Source organism: Carassius gibelio, chromosome B12 (assembly GCF_023724105.1).
Source record: "Carassius gibelio isolate Cgi1373 ecotype wild population from Czech Republic chromosome B12, carGib1.2-hapl.c, whole genome shotgun sequence".
In the NCBI taxonomy this organism is placed as follows: Eukaryota; Metazoa; Chordata; class Actinopteri; order Cypriniformes; family Cyprinidae; genus Carassius; species Carassius gibelio.
The window spans coordinates 10,258,624-10,277,061 of record NC_068407.1 but is presented as its reverse complement, the minus strand read 5'-3'; the positions used below and the strand labels follow the sequence as shown (position 1 = coordinate 10,277,061).

The window sequence follows — 18,438 nt, the reverse complement described above, 5'->3', positions numbered from 1 at the left end:
GCACTATGAACTACAAATGAATGACTGTATTTTCATTAACATTAAAAAAGATTAATAAATACTGTTCATTATATGCTTGTTCGTTTATACATTGGCTAACATTAATTAAATCTTGTATAGCGTTACCATATAGATGTATGGGCCTACAAATAACTTAAGCTATGTTTATTTGCATCATTGCATGTGTCACTATATTATTAACATTTCATCAAAATCAAATTTAAATTTAAAGTTTTTGACCAGCGAATGTTTTTCCCTGTCATTAACGCTACATCGCATTTACATTCTCATGAACTTGCAGGTTATACAGTTTATACGACATATACTGGCACTATGTGGGTGCTCAGTTTTTTTCTGTTATTCGGCCAAAGTATCATATTATAAAAGATTCAGCACAATTTGCACAGGCTATTTGACTGTGACTTCATAACAAATGCTAAGACACATTTCTCTGCTCCTCAAATACAAAAAACATTACCCTTCATAAATATAGTGTTTCTCGAGTAAAGGAAATGCTGTACTTATTCAATCAACAGTTCTTTTATTTACCTTCAGACTGCAACAAGCGGAGATGCTCCAAACTGCACGCCACAATTCATTCATGACAGAGGCGGGAGGAATAATGAGGTTTGACTGACAGTTTGAGGAGCAAATGGAGTTACGGGGTTTAGTGGCAGGGCATCACTTTTACTGGTCCAGGAACAGTGATCATTATCAGTTATATTTCCAATTAGTTTCATAATGCATTGGATAATGTCATTTTTGTTGATGCTACTAAGGTACTTGATAAAAAAAAAAGAGATTATTATCTTAGATGACCTAAATCTGTTAATATTTTTAAAGACTAATTTATTTATTCTTATCTAACTTCATTAAGATTAACTTAATATGCTAATTCATGCTACATTTTAAAGACATATTTTTATTTTATATTTATTTAACTCTTATTATCATTATCACATAATAACTATTATAACATAATAATCATAACTTAATTTCACTTTTATTAAGAGTGGATTTCCATGGCCATCTGTATTATTACTGTGGTTATCTGCACAAGGTAAAAGGTTTATATACTAATGTATTTTTAAGCTAACTTTATTAAATGATTAAACTCAATTTAACATTAACTATTAAAGGAGTGTTAGATGATGCCATAAACTGAAAAAAAAGATGAATAAAGCATGCACAAATTGATATGCGATATCAACTTACTCAGATAAAAAAAAAAACTATATTATCTGCAGATAACCAATATGGTATTTGTTATCAGAATCTCTTAAAAGAACATCACCAAAAACAAGTGCTTCAAAATGATGAATGTAATGAAATGTATCTATCATTTCTAAAGAGTCTACAGAAAAACAATTCCAGCTCACCACAAAACATGCAAACAAACACAAACATGCTTTTCACCAGCGCCGACCATGTTCTCTAACTCGTAGATTGAGTGAATGTGGTATGTGGATATGTGTGCTGGCATGCGTTTCGCCGGCCCCTCCTGGGGGCCCCTCCTTGCAAGCAGCCCAGCGCCTCGCCTGCCTCTCAAGTCACGACGGCCAGCAGGGAGAGCAGACTTCCTGGCTCCACTCTCATTGTTTGCTTGGCTGCTTCTGAGGCTCATCCAAGGCTGGATTACCATAAGAATACTGAAACGTTCCTGCAGAGCACTCCCCTTCCAAACCTCCTGCTGCACTTCTCTACGGTCCTCCTCCCGCCTCTCTTCCCTCCTCTATCTATCTATCATTCCCTGCTGGCCGCAGCTCTTCCAACATCTCAGTCACGCTCTGCTACCAGCACAGCCCTCTCACAGCCCGCTGTCGCTTCCTCTCTCACATCTACAGCCCATCTTTGGTTTGTATCTGCGGCTTATCGGATGTCTGAACAACCCGCAAGAGACACACAACACTCTAATGGAAATATAAAAGGGGGTTATTGGGAAATAAGATGTGAATTTAGTAAGACTGATGGTATCTGATTTGATACCAGGAGGGTAAAAACGAATCTTTCTGTGTAAACGTCTACAAAAGAGAAATCGAGTGGAAAGTGCAGAAAGTTGAAAGGAAGGAAATGAGGGCGGAGGTTTTTGGCAAACAGAGAGTCGTGGGTTCAAGAACACACTGATGATGGTGTTGCATAGTCATCCTGCTCATCACCCACGTAGTAAAGTACCTTGGGTTCTTCTGTGCTCTATTTACCTCTATTTAGTAAGACTCTGGATGAAATAAAACAAACTAAATTCATGTCAGTGGTTGACATTCACTATCAGTCAGAAGTCTGTACACACAGACTCTCTCTATTGTTAGTATTTTTCAAGTTTTATAGTAACAGCAAAATTACCCCCACCCAAAAAACAAACCAAAACAAAACAAAACAAACAAACAGAGAATTACTTACAATTTTGTAAGTCAACTTTAAAACCTTACCATGTACAATATGAACTGTAAAATAAACGTATATTTTGGAAGTAGAAACTATTAAGTAATTTTTTATGAAAAACCGAATAAGGACATTTTTTGGAAATTCCTTTGTAACATCATATAATTGTATTTTGTATAGTTTTGTTTCTACTTACTTTGGTATCAGTAGTAAACTGTCTATACACTGCCCATGTTTTATGGACAGATCATAACTTATGATAAACTTTTTATCCGATTATTATAATTATTGCATGTACAATTTAAAGGCATAATGCAGATTTTGGTATAGGTCAAATAGATTGGTTTACTAACATGATATTGATAATTAAAGAATTATTGTAAGGATAATGTAAGGAATTATTATTATCATGATTATTATTATTATTAAAGGTACAGTAAGAGATTTCTGAGAAATGCTTTTGATATTTGAAATTATTGAACAGGCTATTCAACACTGGCACCTCCCCCATCACTGCTGGACACACCCCTTACTGGTGATTGGCTACAAGTGTGTTTTGGTGCTCGGCCAGATCCACTTTCAACAGCATTTCTCAAATATTGCATACAAATATAACTATGATTGTCTAACCTTGATCATCACACTGTGTTATGTATCCCAATGGGCAGCAGGATTGATTCAGCACAATACGAAGTTATATTTATTATTTTTATTACAGTTTTGTAATCTAAGTTTTAAAGTAGAATAACCCTGCTGCTACTTACTGAAATAGTGAATGCATTGATTCACTGGGTTTTCTTTTTCAATAGACATATTAAATTGGATCACAAACCACTTTTTCTCTTTATATGGAAAAAGACAGGAAGTCCAATTCCCATCAATCCAAATGTCTAGAGGAGTAGCAGACGACAAGCAGTGCTAAGACTGACCAAGTCCCTCTATCTAGTCTTAGTTCAATACCCATAAGACCCTGTTAATGCTATCGGCCCATTACAACACAATCCAGCATCACAAACATAAGATTTCCTCACACAGAAGACACACACTTTTCTAAAAGTAAGTAAATATGTCTGAGAGATGTGTTAATGCTGGCTAAGATTTACTGCTGTAAACACTGTGCTTGGACTGACAAGCCCTGAGCAGATCCTGGGAAACTTGTGTAGAGGCTGCTGTGGGTTCACAAGACGGCTAGATTCATTCTAGTCTGTAATTACAACATTGAACTGAAAATAAGGCTTTGTTTAAGCAGATGCACACGCTCCAGCACATTCCACGGTCAAATGTAGCCTCACTCTCCAGAGAGGGCTTCACGTCACTGAGACATATGGTTGGGAGGTTCGATTCTGGACAACACAACAGAAGGTCCATGCTCAGTTCAACAATCAAAGATCAGCTCTGCTGGAAATTGGACAGAAATGCACTGTCTCGCATTATATTTTAGACTATAGGGTCTAAAATAACAAAAAAATATATCTTTCAGAGTTCGGCAGAATAAGCGAAAAAGCTGAATAATATGTACCGAACATGACTTAACGCAATTAAAAAGACACACACTAATGCAGCAAACATGTCGGCAGTGTGAAAGTATTTAAACTATACGCAGAAATCATTACAAGCTCGAAGCACCGACAGCAAGAGAATGTGCTGTATCACATCTCTGATAAAAAGAAGAGGTGGCTGATACTCGTGGTTAGGTTACTGTGATGATTGAATTCGTGAAATTACCTCAAACGATTAGTAAATAAAATACAGAATTTTAGATTTTCTAAAGCACGCAAGAATTGCATTTATTCTGACAGAGCTCTCAGCACCAGAGTTCAAAGTCTTAAGTGCGAGTAAAATCTGCGCTGAACTTGTTACTCGTCAGTAAGACTTTTATTTATTTTTTAAAGGCATGTGACAATGTGTTAAGCGTGACAAACATCTTCACAAATTCATAATGAGATTCATTTATAAATCTGAATGCCAACAAAAAAAAAAAAAAGCACTGAGCTCTTCCTATGGGTTTCTGCCAAAATAAAAGCAGAGAAAAAGCAATAACTCCATCAACATTAATATTGTAATTTTACTGTTGTTCTGTAAAATAAAACAGTAAGACAATAATAATGATTACAATAATTACGATATAATTTTACAGTAAAAATACAAGCCTGATTCAAGTCTCAAAAATGGCCAAATAATATTATTTTACTAACTTACCAACAAAGCACAATTTAACTTAAAATTAATATGTCTGCTAGAATGTAAAAAAAAAAGTTCAGTGTAAAGTAAATATTTTTAAATTGTTGTTTTGTAATAAATTATTTATTTGAAAAGAAGGACAAAACAGCAAAAAGCACATTATGGTAATTTAATTAATGCAATGGTGGAAAAAAAAAAATAGCAGCATAGGCCTACATGGGGGGAAAATGTGAAAAAGTGTTTCATTTTGTTCGGCTTCGGCCAATAATTTCCATTTAGGTGCATCCCTATTAGACTATCATTCAAAGGTATGGTGGTTAGTAAGATTAAAAAAAAAAATCATACTTTTATTCACAGAGGACACATAAAATTTATCAAAAGATAAAACGGATCAAAAGTGACAGTAACGACATTTATAATGTTACAAAAGATTAAAAACAAACAAAAAAAATGCTGTTTTTTTTTAAACGTAATATTATGGTTTCCCCATGCATGAGAGAGAGAGAGAGAGAGAGAGAGAGAGAGAGTCTGAACTGCCTGAACAGTAGTGTATCTGTACCTACAGTAAATTCTTTGGCCCAGTCATGTGACCACGACCAACTATTTTTGTTATGTACACTTCTTATGGTATTGCAATATTGGTATTTTATTTTTAAAAGCCAAAATGGCTGACATAACACAGAGCTGTTATTACAGTTTTTCTCAACGGCTTAAACACATTTCTTGAAACTATGCCTAGTATTCTCAAAACAGTAAACATGAATCCATAACTTCTTACTCAATTCACCAAACTCCTATATACATAGTGTTTATAGTTCAGAAAAATGGGTGTGCTTTTTGAAAAATGGCATTATGGTTTTGAAATTTTAGTTCAAAAGCCTGGTTATAGTGCTTTAGCAATCGAGAAAAACACCAAATTGACATATTATGCCCTACCTACCATCTATTTTATTCTATTGTATTCATGAATAATTATGGACAACCTATGAAATACCATTATTGTAAGATATCTTAACATTTTTATAACAGATAATATTTTTCAAACTCAAAATACTTTCGGTGTAGAAGAAACTGAAACAGCCACAAGCTTTTGGACTAGAGGTGGGAATCTTAAGGCACTTAACAATTCGATCCGATTCCGATTCTGGGAGGAGCGATCCGATTCCCAGAACGATTCTTAATTAATTGTCCTGCTGTGCAAAAAATACTCTAAATTTTTTATTTTAACCAAAATTTGAGTTACTATGCTTTTTGTATATAGTTAGAATATCTGTTTGACAGTATTGCCAAATTAAAATGATTATTAATATTTCTTTTTCAATACTTTTAATTTATTAAAGTTATTTTCAGGATTAACAAACTCTGAATGAATGGTAAGCCATACAATTGCAATGAACAATCATTAAGAATAAACAGTTCTCAATTTGTATGACAGGGAAAATTAGGGATTCTAAGATGTGATCTTTACACTCACTGTAGAGTGCGGGGACAGGCGTCTCACTAAAATAACGACGTGAGGGCAAAGTGTATCGTGGCTCAAGTACCTGTAACATCGTGCGAAATCCTTGGTTTCCACAACCGAGTACGGGCGCAGATCTTTGGCAATAAAACCCGCCACTGATCGGGTAATTCGTTTTGCCTTTTCAGAATTCGGTGGAAGCTTTGCTACTTGATCCAGGGTCCTTTGAATGTAACCGGGAGTGTTCGTGATTGGAAGAGTGGAAGTGGAACCGCGTAATATGTTTCTTCATGTTAGTCGTGTTGCCAAAATATTTGAATTTGGCGCTACAGACTTTGCACACAGTATGGCTTTTATCAACGACACCTTCGGTGTCTTCAGAAAATCCAAAATGTTGCCACACATCCGATTTTAAATGAGATGGTGCAAGTCGTAGTTTGTCCATTTTATCTTAAACGAAGCTAATTCACCAGCATATGAACGGTCGTCCATCACCGTCTTTTTTGTTTGGTCACGTGAGTCTTGACAGCGCTCGCATTTGAATTGAACACAGAATCGATTGTGAATTTTTGAGAATCGATTCTGGATCGTTAGATAACGAATCGCGATGCATCGATGCATCAAGCTTTTCTCCCACCACTATTTTGGACATCTCTTCAGGATTCAATTCTCTCCAGCTAATTTTTCCAGTCTACAACATTTGATTCAGAAAGTAGTGTTCTCTACTCAGAGATAGGCATTCAAGTTCCCTGGTCTACACATCCTAAGCCCCTTTCACACTGTATGTTGGTGCCTTCTGTGTGAATGCAAACACGTCCCGATATTGATTCCGGGATCGATCCCGGGTTGGGGACCGAGTAACATTACCGGTTCCGTCCTGGAACGAGCTCTGTGTGAACAAAAGCCATAACCAGTGCCGTAAAGGGGGTGGTGAGTGATGATGCACGTTATTGTGTGACTCTTTTACCGGGTGTTTTGAAGGCAGATGAACGTCTGCGACAAAATAATATGTGAAAACTGTAATGAAGCAGAGATCATGTAGTTCCTCACTATCCATGCTGAAGCTGAGATCATTCACCAGCTTAAGTGAAAGTTATTGTGCCTAGCGTTTTTGACTCGTACATTACACGTAACGCCCTGATGTCACTTGTCATTAAGGGACCTTTACGGTTGAGTATGAACGCCAGCAGATTCCGGAAAATCACTGGCAGTGTGAATGAACCAAAATCTAACGATCCGGGAACACATGCCGGGACACATTACCTGTGTATTATCCGGAATCTCAGTGTGAAAGGGGCTCTAGAGTGTGAAATCCTGACCTCAGTGCGGACCAGTGCAAGCCAACGTCTTTTTGGATGTGGAGAACAAAATCCATATTACTAAGTGGCTAGTTCCTCTGTGTATAGAAACACATGTTATCCAGCTGGCAACTGAATGTGACATTGACCCCTTCCCCAAAAAACACTAAGTGGAAATTGTTTTGAGTTGAAGGACGTTGCCCTGAGGAGCAAAGCATGAAAGTGCACTTCATGCAGGGCTCTCTGTTGTCTCCAGTTCTCTAGGCAGGACGCTTAATGGCTGTGGCAGGAGGTTGCTCTGTATCAAACAGATACTTTTCACACTCTGCAGAGCTTGTGTTGCCAGAATATCTGTTCCTGCATGAGTTTACAAATCAAGATATCTGCCGCAAGGTGTTTAAAATGATGCCATTTTTTACCCTTTTCTTATCCACATGATTGAGACATACTGTGACAGCACTGGAGTTCTGTTTTATTATCACTGTGGGATGATGGTTGTGTTCTAAGCGCCAAGGTTTGAGTCTCTCAAAAGGCATTAGGGCATGACAGAAAGGAAAGAAGGGTTGAATTTTCCACTACCTGCTCACAAATTCCATGGCTGTGGGATGATAAAAAGGTTTTAGATCTTATTGTCCTGTAGAGGGGGGTTTGGTATAAATAGAAACATAAGCCCAAGGGTTCTTGGACGGATCAGGGCAAGGACATGTAAATAAATCCAGAGTATGAGAATTAAAAAGGCACATTTTTAAGAAAGCTGCATGCCTCTAAATGGATCATAGACTCAAAATGAAAAGTCTGTCAACATTTAATCACCTCAAGTCATCCCAAACCTGATGTAAAACTGATTCAGATGTTTTTGGTCATACAATAAAACTACCAAAACAACATTGACTTTCAATGTAAGGAACCTTCAGAATATTCTTTTATGCCCAGAAAAGACAGACAGTCATAAATGTTTGGAGCATCATGAGGATGAATAAATGACAGAATTTCCATTTTTGGATGAACTGTGACAATAGGTCAATCAACCTCTCTTAATTTTCTATAAAAATGCCAATCATTTGAACTACTGAATGTCTGTTATTTTACAACGTGACACTGACTTTTTATCTAATTACAGCATCAGGAAGAACAGTACAAACCTTTGTTCTTCAGTCAAAGAGTGACATCTGGACACTTTGATCCTTGATCCAACAATCAGTGTGTTTATTTGCACTTTAAAACTTCAGTTTTAGTCGGAACAAAACAATAATTTGACTTTTTTAAAATGTAAACCATTTAGTCCATGTGAATTCATGCCAGTTCAACATCCAAAAACTAGAAGTGCAGCTCTGCTTCGTCTAGCAACAGTTGCACTACAGGCACTCCTACCCAAAAAAGATGTCAAAAAAGGTCAAAACAGAAGACCACATAAAATAGGTGGTCAATACAAACAAAAACCAGAGTTAGTTGACAATGTCACTTTCTGTTATGCTTCATGTGCATGTTTGAAAGTTGTCCTGCTTCTGCTTTTTGCAAATGTACGCCAGCACATATGAAATATTCCATGCCCCATCTCAGTATAACTTAGTTATATGTGTGTGGTCTGTGTGTTAGTGTGTGTACAAGTGTGTACAAGAACAGATTTGGAGCAATTGTATGAGAATCTCAGGCAGCCCGAGTGCAGTTTATGAAAGCAAAATTGTACTGCAACAGGGTAGTGTGTTTGCCTAGAAACCACAGTAACGAAGAGGCTGGAGGAACGCGCTGGAAAACTTTAGAGCTGCCCACAGGCAAAGGCCCTGTTTAAGGCCTGGCAGATCACACAGCCTCGTTCAGCTCCACATCCTTTGCAAACATGTGGCTGTAATTGAGTGGAACAGCCCCTCCCTCCAGCCAACCATCCCACCGCCCCATGTAAACATCCCAGGTCCATAGGATTCACTACATCACGCACTGATTGACCCATGCCTCTGAGCAACATCTAAACTTGCAGTACAGTCTAATCAAAAGTAAAGCCCTTAAGTATCTGAGAATATCCCAACGGTGATCCCCTCAAAGTGGCGGTATGGAGTTCTGCATGTAAACACTGTTCTCATATGTCATGGGTCATTAATGTGGAATGGAACGGTGGAGGTGGGCTGCAGGGAATCTGGTCTCTGACAGACCAATCAAGCACCAATAATTATGAGACAGGAAACTCGCTGATTGCGTAGGTCTGTCTCTGTCTCAGGCACAGGGTTAAGGGTTAATCTCTGAGCTTCGTAATCAAGGTTGCCGTATGCTTCTTCTCTCCCCATGAAAATACAGCCAAAGGTGGAGGAAGTAAAGAAAAATAGGAGCATTAACTAACGAAGTTGGCTATTGAGTCAGTCTTTGAAAAAGAGGTGACCCTCTGGTAATAGAGAGTAGAGCACTCCAAACATTTACCAACAGTTTAATTTCACAAAAGCATCTGGGAAATACGACAGACCCTGATTTACAAAAGAAAAAGTATAAAAACACAAAAAAACACAGAGAAAGAGAAATAAAGTAAAGAAGAGCCTTCAAGAGGAAGCATCAGGTTCTTACCTCACAGGGTAGCAAGTGTGGCAGCACATGATGATGAAGGGGACTTCTGGGTATCAGCATTAAGAGTCTTCTGTCTGGAGCTGATCACAGAGCAAAGCCACAAACTTCTGTGAAAAACCTTTGTAGTACCTAAAAAGAAATGGGGAGCAGAGAAAGAGATAGTTAAACCATCTGTTGAAAAACTAAAGAAAAATGTCATTAGGAAGCCACAACACCATAAAGCACCCGCAAACAACAATTATACCATATCAAAGGAGCTTTACCAGAATTTCTGACTTTGGAAATCAAATACAAACTGCCATGCCTCTTCTGGATAAAGGAGGAAGGCTGTTGTCTTCAAATCACTAACAAATTCCTCATTACTAAGGTCAGACTCAGATCCAAGAGTGATGGATATCATTTAGTTAACTTTCTTAAATTCATCCAAATTAGGCATTTAAACGTCTGATCTCACATAGAGTGAAATATCATTATCTGGTAGCATCACAAACAGCAGATCCCCTGTTCATTATTCTATCTATAAAGGTTGGATCAAGCTTGAGAAATACGTCAGCGTCAGCGACTTCTTAGTGCATAGAGTAATAAAATGCATAGAATAATAAAATAGTATTTATGATTTGTCATGCACTGCTTTAGGGCACTTTTAGTCTGTCACAATTGAACAGCTGCCAAATCAAAGTTTAGCCAATGAAAGTTTTTCCATCTTCAGAATTATTTGAACGTTGTCAAAGTTAAAGTCAAGATAAAACTGTAACAGATCTTTTCTTCTGTAATACGACAAACATTCAAGTGTAATGGATTATCAAATAAAAAATGTAGGGCAGGGATTTGGTTCTATGCATCAGTTGTTGATTGGATTGAGATGTGGATGTTTCAGTCAAAAATAAATGCAAGATTTTGTAGAGTGGCAGGGTTTAAGTAGAGAGATAGATAGTGTGTCGATGATAAAGTTTTGAAAACAACCTTTAAACTGCTAATAAAGTGGAAACTCTCTGTCTGCTCACTCATTGCAGCCTAAGATTCCTTTCTTGTTTACACTTTCATGTCTAGACTTCTGTTAGAAGTCCATATTTGCAAGCAAGGTTTGATACAGCATGATACGCTAAAATATGGGAACTTCAAACTCAACAAACTGACACCAAAATACTCAGAAGCTTGAATGGAAATTAAAAACCAATTAAGAAAATTGTCAAGAAAGTTCATGTCAAACTTTCACAAGTAACACTGATTAGTTCACATGAGATTCTCATAACGCTGCTCTTCTAGTATTAAACTGAACTGAGGCTTCTTGTGGATTAGTGTCCGACGCAGGGCAGAAACACTCCTCAGACAGAGTGTCACCAAGCTTGAGACATTTAGATCCACACAGGATAAATATAGCCTTCATCAAAAAAGACAATTTAGCTAATAGCTTTACGAACTTTGCCGTTTTTAATTAAAGTGGCTTTTGCACATATCCACTTCAAAACTCTTGACCGGAAACATGTCCAATGATTTGTGACATTGTTTTTTCTTGGAGTGCTGAGAGAGAAACTATGTGCTAAAAGATAAGGGACAGCTGTAGGAATCAATCATATGAAGATGCCATCATTGCTGTTAATTCCCGAGGGTTTAGTAAAACCAACAGGAAAGCATGAGGGTGTTTATAAAGCAGTTGGGGCTCGAAGGGGAGACTAATGTGATCAAAGCGAACGATCAGCCATAGCTAATTGAAATTAAAGCCCATGAAATGAGAAGGTTAGCGTGGTTCATTGAGGCGCTGAGGATGGGAACACAGATGCCTTGAGGGAGGGCTCAACTGTGCCAGCAAAGAGCTACAAAGCACCCACTCATTCTTTTTACACTGTGGTTATGATATTCCTTAATGTTTGTGATATTTTACAAGCTTGAAGAGAGCACTCAGTCACGATTCAGCTCCGTGGGAAGCCAACAGCTGAATTTCTCTGTCAGGATCTTTTTGAAATGACAGCAAACTTGTTTACCGTCAAAGCCACAGGCTTCATGCATGATTTAAAACCAACCATCAATGAGAATAAGGCTACAAAAAGTTGTTTAAATTGGTAAGATATTCATACCATATTCAGTGTTTTTTTTATCGGTCAAAAACAACCAGATGTCTTCTTTTGTGCTGAATCAAAGTAAAACAGTCCATTAAGAGGTGCGACTGGCAAAGTATAAAAGGCAATAATTAACCCTGGGTTTACAATAGCTGAGTGATGATGACCACCATGTCACACATCTGTTCATATTCACCATTTAGGAACTCTTACTCATTTCCTCTACAAAGCAGAAACCTATTATGGAGGAAGTCATTCAATTACAACCAGCCATTCTCCATTCATTTAGGTTATAGCCCAGAAACAGAAAACACAATATAGCTTATGGTGCTGTATTCGGCGAGCCTTATCTCCTCCAATCTGCTTATCTAACTTAGTCATATTTTAAATCAACATTGCACATAACAAAAATCAGAGAAGCTGAATGAAAAACATACAAATGCAAGCTTAATTTCTAATTTGTAGGTTTAATTCAGTTATTAATTTAAACTTTTAATCAAGGTCTACAAATAAACCATAAGGATGTTTTAATACTATGACTTTCTCTATAAATATGATTCTTTATTTTGTTTACTAATTATTTTTCTGGAAATCACAATTTTGTTTAGCAACATTTGTCAAGGAACCTTGCATCCGTACTATGGGTACAGCAGGCGCAATGATATAGTGTCTGAAAATAGGCTTATTGGAAGTTACCTAGCTGGGACTATTTTCTGGGACTATATCACTGTGCCTGCTGCACCCGTGGTATGGCAGAAAAGTTCCTTCATTATTTTGCCAGAATGAGAGTATTGTTCCTAGCCATACTGGTCTAGAAAATCACAACATCTTTTAAATTTCTGTTAGTCTAAGTGCACGATGTAACTACAGAAGAGTCGAGTTTTAAATAAGAAAAATATAGAAACTGTTTGGTCATTTTTAAACGAGATGCTAATGGTCTAGTCAGATTCAATGATCTATGCTAAGCAAAGATAAAAGTGCTACCACCAGACCCGAGCTCGGCTGAATGTATTCGAAAATTATAAAACTCAACTGTAGCGGATTTGGAAAAAAAGCCTATTTTTTTTTGTGGAGTGTTCCTTTAAGGGTTTTGTTCAGGTTCAGCAGTGCTATGAGCACAAGCAAAGTTCAGACAGAGAGAGTCAGACTCTGGAAATGCCCCTCTTTATAGTCGTGTGGTTCTGTGCAGATGCCAAACACATCTCAGACCTGACATAATACGCTGCAAAAATGCAGACGGCATGGTTTGGGAAGATCTTTCCATAATAAAATGTCAAATATAACTAGCCATGCAAAGCAGAGGGAAAATGTCCAATACTTAATCAAAACACTACGTGAAGAAGAACATGTAATGCTTTTTAAATAAACCTTACAATTATGGGAAGATCTATAAAAGCACCAACATGGGGTCATAGTGGCAGGCACTAGCAGCAACAAGTCACTACCTGACTGGTATAAAGAACCAGAAGAATATGGTAGAGCTTAAGATTTGGAGGTCTTAGCACGGCAAATAATGAATGTGTTTATACTTTGCAAGCTCAGCTAACCACAACCAATTCTGTTCTATTGTCCTGTGTGGTCACAACTGCACCCTTCAACAAAACGCTCCTGAAAGACACAGCATCTCCTATACAGAGACAGATAAATGGAGTGACATGCAAAAAGGTTATACATAAAGTTCTACATTGACATGAGGGCAAGGGCTTAACAAGGGCCCATTTAGTTGCGGTTTCCCATACAACAAGTTTTTAGTGCATTATTGTTGTGCATTGTTTTCTAAAAGGCATACGCCAAATTGTGTCAAGCTCAACCTGCATGCATAAAGATGTGCTTCACTTCTCAGTAGCAAACAAGATTTTGGGGGGGCTATTTCAACCTGAAGCAATTTTTGTCCTATTTCTAAACTTCTTAAAAGAATCATTCTTCACTTGCCAACAGCATACAGGCCATTTACAGGCTTGGCATTCATTAAGGTTTGAAGATAACATTTAGTGAGAAAAGATTTCACAGAGTGGGGACGTGTGCTCTTAAAATGAGTATTAAAAGAATAGTTTACCCAAAAATGACAACTCTGTCATCATTTACTCTCCCTCATGATGAGTTTAAAAACCTTTATTATTTCCTTTTCTTTAATATATCTTTATTATTTTTTTCAGAGAAGATGTCATACAGGTTTGGAATGAGATGAGGGGGAGTAAACGATGACGAAATTTTATTTTATTTTATTTATTTTTTTTGGGAGGTGAACTATCCCTTTAAGCAAATGAAAGCATGTACAATTTACATTTATGCATTTAGCAGACGCTTTTATCCAAAGCAACCTACAGTGCAATCAGGCTATTTTTTTAATGAGTATATGTGTGTTCCCTGGGAATTAAACCCATGACCTTTTGCGCTACTAACGCAATGTTCTACCACTGAGCCACAGCAACATTTAAAATTGTTAATACAATTAAAAGTGGCTTAAAAGTAACGTCTGAGTCGAAGAGATACTGCTTTCTTGTCTGATTCAGTGCACAAGGAACGAAACTTGACTCTTTTTCTCCCCCCCATTTCCATTCTCCCTCCCTTTCATTCTCATTTTCTCTCCTCCCCCCTTTCCAAGGAGAGGCTCTTCTAGGTCCAGACGAAGGCCCACAGGCTGAAAAATAAAGAACGTGTCATGCATGGAGGAAGTGGGCCACCATTTCTCCTTAAATACAGCCATAATGATAGATAAATAAAGAAAGCCTGGCTCTTAGGGAGAAAATTAGATTTGGTTCTCTCTTCCCCTCCCACTCCTGGCCTTCTATTTTAGTTGCAAGCAGAGCACAGGCCTTTTTCTGGTCCGTGGCTGCAGGAGCATTCAGATTGCTGAAGGTTTCATGTGCTGTGGGAGGTGGGAGGGGTGCTGCTGGGGTCATCAGTGTTGTTTAACCCACATCTTGCACTAACAATAATGGCAGCAGATTACAAAACATGATGCAAATGACAACAAACTGGCGCCAATGATTCATGATCATGAACAGGCACAGGAAAAATCTATCTGACACAGATTGTTAATGTGAATTTCTATGTTATGAGCAGGATTGACCTTATAAACATGCTTCAGGGCAAGTGCCGATTATACTTCTGTATTTAAACAATCTATGCATTTATACAATCTAGTAACCACACTCAGTTAAAGTATGCAATTACACAAGTAAAGAAGATATAGTTTTTTTTACTATATATATATATATATATATATATGAGCAAAAATTATGAAAATTACAGATGTTTTTTTTTGAATCCAGAACAATGGTATATGAAAAACAATTTCCAAGATATTAAATTAAATGTACAAAAATTATGAAATATATACATATATACACATATATACACACACACACACACATACAACTTTTTTGAAAACGTTGAGTTTAAATAGCTATTGTTTCTAAGGTGTCAAGCAATGGTTTTCACACAATGTTACATGAGACTTCATGTGGTTGTTAGAGCAAGGCATGCAACAGGAATCTCCACAGCCTATTGCAGGCATGCATAAAAAGACCCCATTTAGAAAATGGTCTGCCTTCGATTAACATTATTCACACTTGCCAACATGCTATCTCAAATCTGTTCACAAGACTAATCTCCACAATCAAGGAGTTTCAGGATATTAAGTAGCTGGAATTACCCTGTGTTTACTTGAACAACTATTCGTATTCACGACGAGATTGAAAGAGGAAAAATAAACTGTAGGCACTAGGTCTATTTGTATTTCCGAACACTGCCACTAAAAAAAAAGAGAGGGCTTCTCATGAGAGCGAAGAGCAAGCACAGGCCTCTCTGAGGTTCTCTGTTTTTCATTTGGAGCTTTCTGCTCTTTTTCTCCCTCCACAAATCTGAAAGACCAATACCACGGTAAATTAAGATATATGGATAGAACTGCCTCGCTCCTCGTAGGAGATTTATCTCTGCCTCTGTGTTTTATTGCCCCTGGGACTAATCATGGGTATGTTCATTCTCTGGGTGTTATGGAGGGTCAGGGCCAAAAATATATATATATATATTTTATTCTAAGCGTCCCCTCTGAACCTGTAAGAGTTAAAAAGAAAAAAAAAAAAAAAAAAGCAGACATAGGCTAAATGTCATAGATCAATTTACTGACAAAATGTTTTTTTTGCTTTTTTTTTAATCTCAATAAGTAAGGCAAATATGCAACAAATAAGTAATCCTGATTGGTGATCAGCTTTGAATACCTATATTCAAAGTTTTCAATTCAGTCATATATGCATAATAAATTGCATAATTAAAACAGCATTAAAAGGTAAAGTAACTGATTTAAAGTAGAGCCCCAAAAATAGAGCAAAACAATTACATTTTTGCAGAAATAAATAGCATAAATAGCAATAGTTATATTATTTGCTAGCATTGTCAATAGAACAGTTTACAGTGAATATAATTTTTTTCATTGCTGTGGTCATTGTCAACAAGCAGAATTAAACCCACAGTTGTGGAGGGGGGAGATGGGTTATTGGAGACTTTAACACAAAATAATATTTACGTATCTGTAAATCTCTAATGTAAAATATTGCATAAATATATTTAAGTTTGTAGTAGTAATGCATGGGGGAAAAAAAGAGATCATACAAAAACTCACAGCGTGAATGTAAACAACTCGACTTTCAGTCAAACAAAAGACTGAGTAATCTGCCAATTACAATACAAATGTAGCAAAGTTAATGAAAAGACAACATCTCTATAATCAAGGACAAACTGTTTTAATTCAACTACTGGCAAAGAAAAGCCAATCCGAGCTACACAACACAAGCAGGTAAGTTAGTCAACGTGATTTTTCACGATGCATGTTGGGACTTGACAACAAAACCCAAACACAGATGTTATCAAAGCAACCTCACACACACACACACACACACACACACACACACACACACACACACACACACACAATAATAAACAATATTGGGCACGGGCAATGTAGACAAAATGGAGTAATTCACTTTTATGAGAACACGGCTGTTGAATTTATAGAGAATATAATGTGGAAAAAATGGCTGGAATAAGAAAATAGTAGACAAGTATCAGTATGTAAAGAGGCATGTAGAAACACTGCAGATAATGAATGAATACCTTTGTTCGATATTGTATTAATTGTCTGCTTCATCTTAAGCGTCCATTTTTGCAAAACGAAACCATGACAAGAGGAAACAAACTTTCCCCCTCCACTACCGGAAAGAAAACCATCACGCAAATATCCGGAATTCCCACTTACCAATTTGACGAGCCGCTCAAACAACTCAAAATCCTTCCAAATGAGGACTTATGACTCGTGGCGAAGATCTACTTCAAAGCGTGAATTCTACAGAATTTCAGAGGTGAGGTTTTAGGTGATTTTCTCCTGCTTTCGAGGATGTTTTCCCGGTTTCTCTCGTTCTTTTCTTTCTAGTTATGCCTATGTGTGAGGGAAGGGAACATTCCTCTCGTGAGCGTAACGCGATGAGCCCTGATTCAGTCCTCCAATCACAGCTGCGCGATGCCGCAGTCCTCCAATCACAGCAGCGCGGCCGAGCGCGAGCGTTCTACTCGCAGACCCGCGCGGTGAAAAACAAGCGCGAGAGACGCGCTTGAGAGGGAGAGGATGGATGAATGTGAGGGAGTCATCTAAAACTGATAGTCACGGGTGCCATCTGCTGTCAATATGAAGAAGAATATAGTAGTATATTTAAATATATATATATTAACTTTTATATTATTAATGAAGACTAAGCGATATAATAAATATATAAATGCAGATAAAAATGTCTGTTTTTATATAGGCTATTGGTAAACGTACACATAATGTGAGAATAACTATGAAAGATGAGCTAAGAGTGAACGACTTATCACTCTGAATTTTAATTTCATCCACAGGTCAGTATTAGTGTTGCAGAAACTGGCTGAGTGAATAGGAATATTGCCAGAATCTGCATGTGGTATGTATTTATAGGAACTATGACATTTTAAAGAGTACATTTCTGTTCAAAAGTTTGGACTTTGTAAGGTTTTTTTTTTTTTTTACTTTCATTTTTTTTTTAAATAATTATCCAATTATTGGCAGCGCTGCATTTATATGGTCAAAAATACAGTAAACATTTAATATATTTTTAAAATGTAATTTATTTTTGTGGCGATAACCCGAATTTTCAGCAGCCATTACTCCAGTCTTCAGTGTCACACGACCCTTCAGAAATCATGCTGATTTCATGTTTAAGAATATTTTCTATTGTTGAAAGCAGTTGTGTTGCTTAATATTTTGTGTAATCTGGTGCTTTTTTCAGGTCATCTGCAACAGAGGAGCATTTATTTGAAAAATTTGCATTCTTTTTTAAAATATAAAATTCGTAAAAAAAATATTGACCTTCTCAGCATTAAAATTTAAATGTGGCTGAATTTGTTAAAGAAGTCTAAAAAAATAAGACTCGGGACAGTTGTCTAATAGAGAAATTAAGAAATGAAATGCAGTAACATCAGAGGTCTTTGTTTCGTGTGT

General features: G+C 37.0%; 1 protein-coding gene across 1 annotated transcript in view; it reads right to left on the bottom strand.

Moving 5' to 3' along the window:
* LOC127969129 (bone morphogenetic protein receptor type-1A) overlaps positions 1–17,542 on the bottom strand; it is a 41,328-nt gene extending 23,786 nt beyond the window's left edge. Inside the window, exons 1-2 of the mRNA XM_052570841.1 lie at positions 17,182–17,542; positions 9,868–9,996 (exon numbers count right to left, since the gene is read on the bottom strand). The gene's annotated coding sequence lies outside the window, so the exon portion shown is untranslated. The remainder of the gene's footprint in view (positions 1–9,867; positions 9,997–17,181) is intronic.
* Positions 17,543–18,438: the final 896 nt, after the last annotated feature.